The sequence below is a fragment of the Agelaius tricolor genome, unplaced genomic scaffold, assembly GCF_023055355.1.
Source record: "Agelaius tricolor isolate 1412-34295 unplaced genomic scaffold, bAgeTri1.0.p SCAF_34, whole genome shotgun sequence".
NCBI classification, from domain to species: Eukaryota; Metazoa; Chordata; class Aves; order Passeriformes; family Icteridae; genus Agelaius; species Agelaius tricolor.
In genome coordinates, this window is record NW_027269294.1 from 14,300 (window position 1) to 22,912 (window position 8,613).

General features: G+C 50.9%; 2 long non-coding RNA genes across 2 annotated transcripts; both read right to left on the bottom strand.

Annotated features, from left to right (window-relative positions):
• Window positions 1-1,996: 1,996 nt before the first annotated feature.
• Window positions 1,997-3,372, bottom strand: LOC139602525 (uncharacterized). The gene is made up of 3 exons (XR_011683283.1): window positions 3,229-3,372; window positions 3,065-3,145; window positions 1,997-2,987 (listed from the first exon to the last, which is right to left on the bottom strand). It is a non-coding gene; the product is annotated as an uncharacterized lncRNA (long non-coding RNA).
• A 110-nt stretch (window positions 3,373-3,482) lies between these two features.
• LOC139602521 (uncharacterized) lies at window positions 3,483-6,702 on the bottom strand. Its single transcript, XR_011683280.1, has 5 exons — window positions 5,294-6,702; window positions 5,192-5,219; window positions 4,763-5,094; window positions 3,590-4,685; window positions 3,483-3,511 (listed from the first exon to the last, which is right to left on the bottom strand). It is a non-coding gene; the product is annotated as an uncharacterized lncRNA (long non-coding RNA).
• Window positions 6,703-8,613: the final 1,911 nt, after the last annotated feature.

An 8,613-nucleotide genomic window follows, 5' to 3' on the forward strand; every position in this document is an offset into this window, starting at 1 on the left:
ATCCCCTCTGTGGGTCGTGGCACTCTACTTATCTCTCAGACATCTGGGGATGCCGGTCCGTGTCAGGTGCGAAGAAAGGCCGCCTTTCTGGGCGGGAAAACGTTGGTGGGAAGTTCCTGCTGTCACCGGGCTGTTGTCTCTTAGACAGCTATATTAAACAAAACCAAACGTCAACACCTGACCTTGGCACCTCTTTGGCCAAAACCACACAAGTCTGCTACTCACCCTTCTCCTAAGAAGGCCTGGCACCTCCTAACTGTAACCCTCTGCCAGAGATATAATGCATCTGCACCTGAAAGAAAGTTAGAACATATGTCAAACACATGCACGATAACTCAAAAGCTGCAAACACCTTATGTCAACCTAGGAATAGCATCTAGAGTCCAAGTACAGCCCACATTACAACTTTCAACTCCCCGGGGCTTCTCCTATTACACCAGGCTATGCGGTAGGGCAGAGCAGCTCCGGCACAAATGTGTGTGCCGACACCCGTGACACGGGACAGACGGGACATGAGAAACAATGGGCACACAACACGGACAGAAATCTCTAGGCAAGAAGGATGACTGCGAGGACTGAGAAGATGCCAAATGAGATGACCGAGGTAAGACAGACCGATGGTGAGCTGATAAGGCTCAGAGTGCCCTGGAGAAGGAAGATGCTAACTCAATGTTTTAGTCCAAGAACTGCAAAGATGAATGCACAGGAGCCCTACGGTCAGAAGCCTCTACTTGCCCTCACATTCTTACAAGTCCTAATCCACCATAATAGAACCTTGCAGGGTGCAGCTGTCCATACAGCTCAGAACAAGACCTGAAAAGACATCTGACTGGATGCTTACAAAGAGTTGCAATTCTGATGCCTGTCTGAGCTCCCGAGTCAAAAGTTTTATGGCCTGAGTGCCGGGCCAAAGAAACGTGGAGATCGTGGCTGCTAAGAATACTGCCGAGGTTTCTGATAGGCCCTTCAAAGGGCTAAGATAAAAGACATGAGACACGCAAACAAGACATAATGCACGACAGACAAGTGACACAATACACACCGGGACTGCTCTGCCCTGTGCACCTCAGTACTGTGATCCAAAGGGAGACTTTGCTTTTAGGGGGCCTAAGGGGCCACTTCTTGGCTACTCTCATCTCCAGAGCCAACTCAAGACCTCCCCTCCCCAACCCCAGGAGTCCCGACCCAGCACCTCGCTTTCATGCCCTCTGTGGGTCGTGGCCCTCTACTTATCTCTCAGACATCTGGGGATGCCGGTCCATGTCAGGTGTGAAGAAAGGCCGCCTCACCGGCTGGGAAGGTCCTGCTGTCATGGGGCCATTGTCTCTTAGACAGCTATATTAAAGAAAACCAAACATCAGTGCGTGATCTTGGCAGCCCGTCGGCCAAAACCCCACAAGTCTGCTACTCACCCTTCTCCTAAGAAGGCCCGGCTCCTCGGGTCGCACGCTTCGGGCACGCTCGGAGGCCGACGCCGTCGTCGTTGGGTACACCTGGGTTAAGAGGACAGGAGGTGATGTGGCGTTGCTGAAAACTGACTGGACGCTCAGTACTCCTCCCTACTTCCCTGACTCACCGCAACTCCTCGTTGGCTCCTGACTGCTACCCGGAAGTCGGGGCTCATCAGGGTGGAAAATTCGGTCCGTCGGCCAGTTAGGGATGGGAGCTTGGCATGCTCCGAGTGGATTGCCTAAGGCACAAAAACGAGAATGGAGACTTAGACTTGCCCTCTTAGAATTCAGACCGCAGCAACAAGAAAGGCTACTCCTCACTGCTCACCTTGCTCTCTTGAACTTGACTGCTGAGATCCAGCTATACTTCCTAAAAATAAAGACAAAGAAGAGCGCTGTAACAGGGTCACACTTGACACTCCCCCTGCACAGACAAATGGTGACTGACCTGCTTGTGGGAACCCCCTCACCCGGGATGGGGGGCTCTGCCATGGATGCAATGCATCTGCACCTGAAAGAAAGTTAGAACACATGTCAAACACATGCACGATAACTCAAAAGCTACAAACACCTTATGTCAACCTAGGAATAGCATCTAGAGTCCAAGTACAGCCCACATTACAACTTTCAACTCCCCAGGGCTTGTCCTATTACACCAGGCTATGCGGCAGGGCAGAGCAGCTCCGGCACAAATGTGCGCGGACACCCGTGACACGGGACAGACGGAACGTGACAAACAATGGGCACACAACACAGACAGAAATCTCTGGGCAAGAAGGATGTCTGCAAGGACCGAGAAGATGCCAAAGGAGATGACTGAGTTGAGACCGATGGCAAGCTGACCAGGCTCAGAAAACACTGAAGGAAGAAGATGCTAACCAAATGATTTATGCCAAGACCTGAAAAAATGGATGCCCGAGAATCATACAGCCAGAAGCCTCTACCTGCCCTCACATTCTTTCGAGTCCTAGTCCGCCTTAATGGATCCTGGCAGGACATAGCTGTCCAGACAGCTCAGAACAAGACCTGAAAAGACAGCTGACCGGATGCTTCTAAAGAGAGAAGAGGGTCTGATGCCTGTCTGAGCTCCTGAGTCAAAAGTTCTATGGCATTGGTGCCAGGCCAACGAATGCAGAGATCACAGATGCTAACAATGATGCCAGGGTTTCTGACAAGCCCCACCAAGGCCTAAGGTAAAAGACATGACATATGCAAACAGCACAATACACAAAAGACAACTGACACGATACACACCGGGACTGCTCTGCCCTGCGCACCTCAGCACTGGGATCAAAAGTGAGATTTTGCTTTTATGGGGCCTAAGGGGCCGCTTCATGGACACCCCCCACCTCGAAAGCAGACTCAAAAACCCCTCCCAGTAATTCCCAAACCAGCACCCTGCTTTCATCCCCTCTCTGGGTCGTGGCCCTCTACTTATCTCTCACGCGTCTGGTGATTCCGGTCTTAGGTGCGAAGAAAGGCCGCCTCGTCAGCCGGGAAGGTCCTGCTGGCACCGGGCTGGTGTCTCTGAGACAGCTGTATTAAAGAAAACGAAACATCAGTGCCCGATCTTGGCAGCCCATCGGCCAAAACCCCACAAGTCTGCTACTCACCGTGCTCCTAAGAACGCTCAGCTGCTCGGGCCGCACGCTTTGGGCACGCTCGGAGACCGAGGCCGTCGTCACAGGGGGTGCCTGGGTTAAGAGGAGATGAGGTGATTTGGCACGGCTGAAACCTGAGTGGACCCTCGCTCCTCCCCCCTACTTCCCCTACTCACCGCAACTCCTTGGCGGCTGCTGAAGGCCACCTGGATGGCACCTTTAAATAGAAAAGTTCAGGGTTTCATCACCAGGCCCTGTAATGCATCCACAGGGCTCACACATGCAGGGAACCCAGTGCATAGGCCGGCTGGTGACAGGGGCTTGGCAGGCTCCGAGTGGATTGCCTAAAGCACAAAAAAGAGAATGGAAGCTTAGAGCAGCACCAGAAAATGAGACTGGAGCAATAACAGCTACTGCTCTCCACTGCTCACCTTGACAGCTGGTATCCACATTTGCTTCCTAAAAAGAAAGACAAAGAACAGAGCTGTAACAGAGTCACCACATACACTTCTGCTGCAGAGACAAATGGTGCCTCACCTGCTCGGGGGAAACCCCTCACCCGGGATGGGGCCCTCTGGCACACGTTTAATCCATCTGAATCTGAAAAAAAAGTTAGGACAAGAGTCAAACTGTTGCAGGATAACTTAAGAGCTCCAGATATCTTGTGTCCATCTAGAGTCCAACTACACCCCACATTACAAACTTCAAGTCCCCGGGACTTCTCCTATTGCACCAGGCTATGCGGCAGGGCAGAGCAGCTCCGGCACAAATGTGTGCGCACACCCGTGACACAGGACGGGACGTGACAAACAACGGGGACGCGACACGGACAGAAATCTCCTGGCAAGGAAAATGGCTGCGAGGACTGAGAGAATGCAAAAGGAGATGACCGAGGTGAGACCGATGGTGAGCTGATGAGGCTCAGAGAAACCTGGAGGAAGAAGATGCTAACCGAATGATTTATTCCAAGAACTGAAAAAATGGATGCCCGAGAATCATACAGCCAGAAGCCTCTACCTGCCCTCACGTTCCTTCGAGTCCTAGTCCGCCATAATGGATCCTGGCGGGACATAGCTGTCCATACAGCTCAGAACAAGACCTGAAAAGACAGCTGACCGGATGCTTCTAAAGAGAGAAGAGAGTCTGATGCCTGTCTGAGCTTCTGACTCAAAAGTTCTATGGCACTGGTGCCAGGCCAACGAATGCAGAGATCACAGATGCTAACAATGATGCCAGGGTTTCTGACAGGCCCCACCAAGGCCTAAGGTAAAAGACATGACATATCCAAACACACATAATACACAAAAGACAAGTGACACGATACACACCGGGACTGCTCTGCCCTGCACACCTCAGCGCTGTGATCAAAAGTCAGGCTTTGCTTTTATGGGGCCTAAGAGTGTCTGCTTCATGAACACCCCCATCTCCAAAGGAGACTCAAAAACCCCTCCCGGTGGGTCCCTACCCTGCGCCCCGCTTTCATCCCCTCTGTGGGTTGTAGCCCTCTACTTATCTCTCAGACATCTGGGGATGCAGGTCCGTGTCAGGTGCAAAAGAAGGCAGCCTCAACATCTGGGAAGTTCCTGCTGGCACCGTTGTTCAACGGTTGTTGTTGTTGTTGTTTCTTAGTCAGCTATATGAAAGAAATCCAAATATCAATGCATGATCTCTGCAGCACACTGGCCAAAACCCAACAATTCTGCTACTCACCGTTCTCCTAAGAATGCCCGGCTCCTGGGGCCGCACCCTTCGGCCACGCTCTGAGGCTGATGCCATTGTCACGGGGTAAGCCTGGGTTAAAAGGAGACGAGGTCATGTGGCATTGCTGAAACCTGAGTGGACCCGAGCTCCGCCTCCCTACTTCCCCGATTCACCGTGACTCCTCGGCCGGTGCCCAAGGCTACCCTGGTGACACCTTTAAACAGAAAAGGCAGAGGCTTCATCGACGAGTCCCGTGATTCTTCCGCAGGGCTCGGGAGAGCGGCAAACCCGGCGCGTCGGCCGGTTGGTGACTGGGGCCTGGCGTACTCCGAGTGGATTGCCTAAAGCGCAGAAACAGGAACGGATGCTTAGAAAATGAGACTGGAGCAATAACAACTGCTTCTGTACGCTACTCAATGCTCACCTTGCCCAGCTCACCTTGACTGCTGATGTCCAGCTTTACCTCCTAAAAAGAAAAAGAGAAGTGCTGTAACAGAGTCACACTTTACACTCTCCCTGCAGAGACAAACGGTGACTGACCTGCTCGGGGGAACCTCCTCACTTGGGATGGGTGGATGGATTTTGCCCTGGATTTTATCCTTCTGCGTCTGAAAGAAAGTGAGGACAAAAGTCAAAGGGCTGCAGGATAACTTCACAGCTCCAAACATCTTCTGTCTATCTAGGAATATCATCTAGAGTCTGGCAACACCCCACAAACTGCAAGTCCCTGGGACTTGTCCGATTGCAGCAGGCTATGCGGCAGGGCAGGGCAGCTCCGGCACAAATGTGTGTGGACACCCGTGACACGGAACGTGACAAACGGGGGGACAACAAACACAACGCATTATGCTTGTGGTGAGGGTCTCGAGGGGAAAAGGCAAAAGGGACCCCAAAGACACACTAGGTAACACGGTACACTGAACAACATGACGTGGACCGGAACTGTTCTGCGCTGCCCGCCTGAAAGCTGCCATCAAAAGGAGAGCCTCTCCCTTTAGCTGTCCTAAGAGGCCCCTTGGAGAAGATTGCTTTTCCCTCTGCTAATTTTTAAATCTGTCCCAGGAACTCCCAACCCACTACTCTCCCATCATCCCATCTCCAGGCCGTGGCCCTGACTTATCTTTTGGATGATCGGTGATGTGGATCCACGTTGCGCCTGAAATGAGTCTGCCTCGGAGGGCCCCGTGATCGCCTGTTAGCCTCTCGGTCAGCTACAATAAAGAAAAAAAAACCAAAGTATAAGTAAAGAGTTATGTGGGCCAAATCCCAGCAAGTCAGCTACTTGCCCTCTCCTGAGTGTGCCTGGCTCCTTCAGGCTCCAGCTTCATCCTGATTCCAAGGCTGTGGCCATTATTATGATTGGCACCTGGGTTAGAGAAAGGCAAAGTGAAATGGCATTCCTGTGAGTGCAGTGGGTGACCTTGTGTGCTGTAAGACATGTGAATGCCTCTGCTAGGCTTCTGAAAAGCCTTGGGGTGGGGGCTCAAATAAACACCCTTTCTCACCCTGCTGCCTTCAAAACCACCCCCCCAACAATAACTCCTAACTGGATACCTGCTCAGCCTCCCTCTCCTAGTCACAATCCTCAACTCACCTGAAGCCTCAATCTCAAACATCATCTTTGACACTAGGCAGATCCCTCTCGTGACATGATGAATCTGCTGAAAAGTGTTGCAGTTGACACAACCTGGAGCCTCTGGAAGCTGCACTCTTCCTAAAAAAAAAATACATAACAAAATATGAACAAAACCCGAAATTACAAATGCACTTTACCACCCCTAAACACAAAACCCAAAATTGTGAACTTAAATAGTCCCTGTATTCTATGCTGTTTTCTTCACAGTATCTTCAAAGGCTCTGTTGCTTTAGGTGCCCAGAAACACCTACTGAAAACAAGCTGAGATAAGCTGAAAGAGCCTCTTCTCTGAAATGAGAGAAGAGCTCTTATCTCAGCACAGCCCAGTGAGGGAATGAAGCCCCTCAGCAAAAGCTGGGGTTAATATACCCCTGATGGTGCCCGCCTCTCGTTCCCATGGCACCCAGGAAAAGGGAGGGGGCTGATCCCACCGGGCATAAAAGCCCTCAGAGAAGCTACAGCTGTTTGGCTCCTCTGACTCAAATTCAAGGGGAGCAAAGGGCTTGTTATAGAAGAAAACTCTTCAGAAAAATAACAGCACTTTCTTTTTTGCCACAACTACTTAGAGTAAAAGGGCAGAAAACTGGTGAGAAATAAAACTTTCTGTTTAGGCAGCATAACTAGATAAATTGGGTAATTTGCTGTTAATTTACTTATAATTATTCCTTAGTGGCTACTAGGTAGTACTTCACGTGTGACTGAGCTGCGTGGAGAAGAATGCTTATGATATGAATAGTCTAAGTCTCCTTGGGACCTCTAATTAGGCCTATCTACATTATAAATAAAAATAAGAAAAATAAAAGCTTCCCAGGCAGTGTAAGGGTTAAGTGCATGCCAGGCTCACCCTGCTCTGAGGTACTTGGTCCTACGGCACAGAAAGAAGGGCCCTGAAATGTATTTTAAACCCTTGAAATGCTGAAAAAGGCAGAGCTTCCTTCCAGTGCACCCCTTAAACAGAGGAAATGGGGCAGTTACCTCTACTGAAACTAATACAATGGCAAATAAATAGCTTCTGCCCTTTAATTTATTCTCCTTAAGTACTGGCAAAAGAGGGGTTTTCATCACTTTAAATCTCTCCAGTGATGAAAAAAGAGGGATTTTTTGCTCAGTTCAAACTCTTATGGAGAGATAGCTGGGCTTCTCCCTCAATTTAGGCCTCAGGACAACAAAAAGGGGCTGGCTACCCTTAATTCAAACCCATAAGAAACATTTTCAATATTTTCCCCCTCTACTTAAACTTATTTTCTATTATTTTCCAGTTTATTATTTTCTAAACTGGAAAATAATAGAAAATGAGGACTCCCTGTCAATTAACACCCCTAACAGCATAGAAAAGGCAGGGATTCTTTCAACTGAGACCATTAAAATGGCAGGGGAAGCAGAGTCCCTCCCAGTTTGAACACAAAAAATAAAGGAAAAGGAAGCTTTTTCCCTTTTCTCTAAACCCTTTTTCTCCTAATAACCTCTCTCCTTTCTGGGAGTGCTGTGGAGGGTCTGGGGGCCCTGGGGAGGGACTGACACAGTAAAAGGGGAAAGTTGAAAGCCCTCTCCTGGAACCCCACATGCTGCCTGGCCTGCTCAGATGCTGCCCCTTGGCAAAAGGGCTCTTCGCTTGGCATTTTCTCGAAGTGATGCTCCGTGCCGAGGTGGGTCTGGCTGCTCCCTAGTCCGTGCTGGATGCTCCGACCGTAGTTCCTGGAGGGACCCTTGGGATGCCCCTGTTAGCCCCTCTGGACTAGCAGCTCCCTGTGCGGGTGTGACTGGGTAACCCTCTGAAAGCAGCTGGTCACAGGGGGGCTGCTAGACCTTGGAGTGGGGCTTGAGGTGAAGAAAGGTCCTGTGATGAGTTCCTTCCTCTGCACAGCCCTTCGTCTGCCCCTTAAACCATGGGCTGCCAGACTTTCCTTTCTAAGGAAATTAACCGTCTTTCCTCTCTGTGTGCCCGTGGCCGAAACTGCGATTCGGCCTCCAAAACTGCAGAGAACGATTTCTCACGGACCGCGGCTGCCGACGCCGAGAACTCTTGCCGCCCTTGGAGTGCCACGTGCCTCCTGCGAACGGACGTCGACGCGCAGCGGGGCTGAGTTTGGCTTTACGGGGAAGAGGGCCGGCGCAGGATTTCTCCGGGAGCGAAGCTGCCCCCGCCGAGAACTCGGGCTGCCCTGGCAGTGCCGAGCACCTCCTGCAAACTGGCGTCGGGAGATGTGGGGGGTGAGTTTTTCTG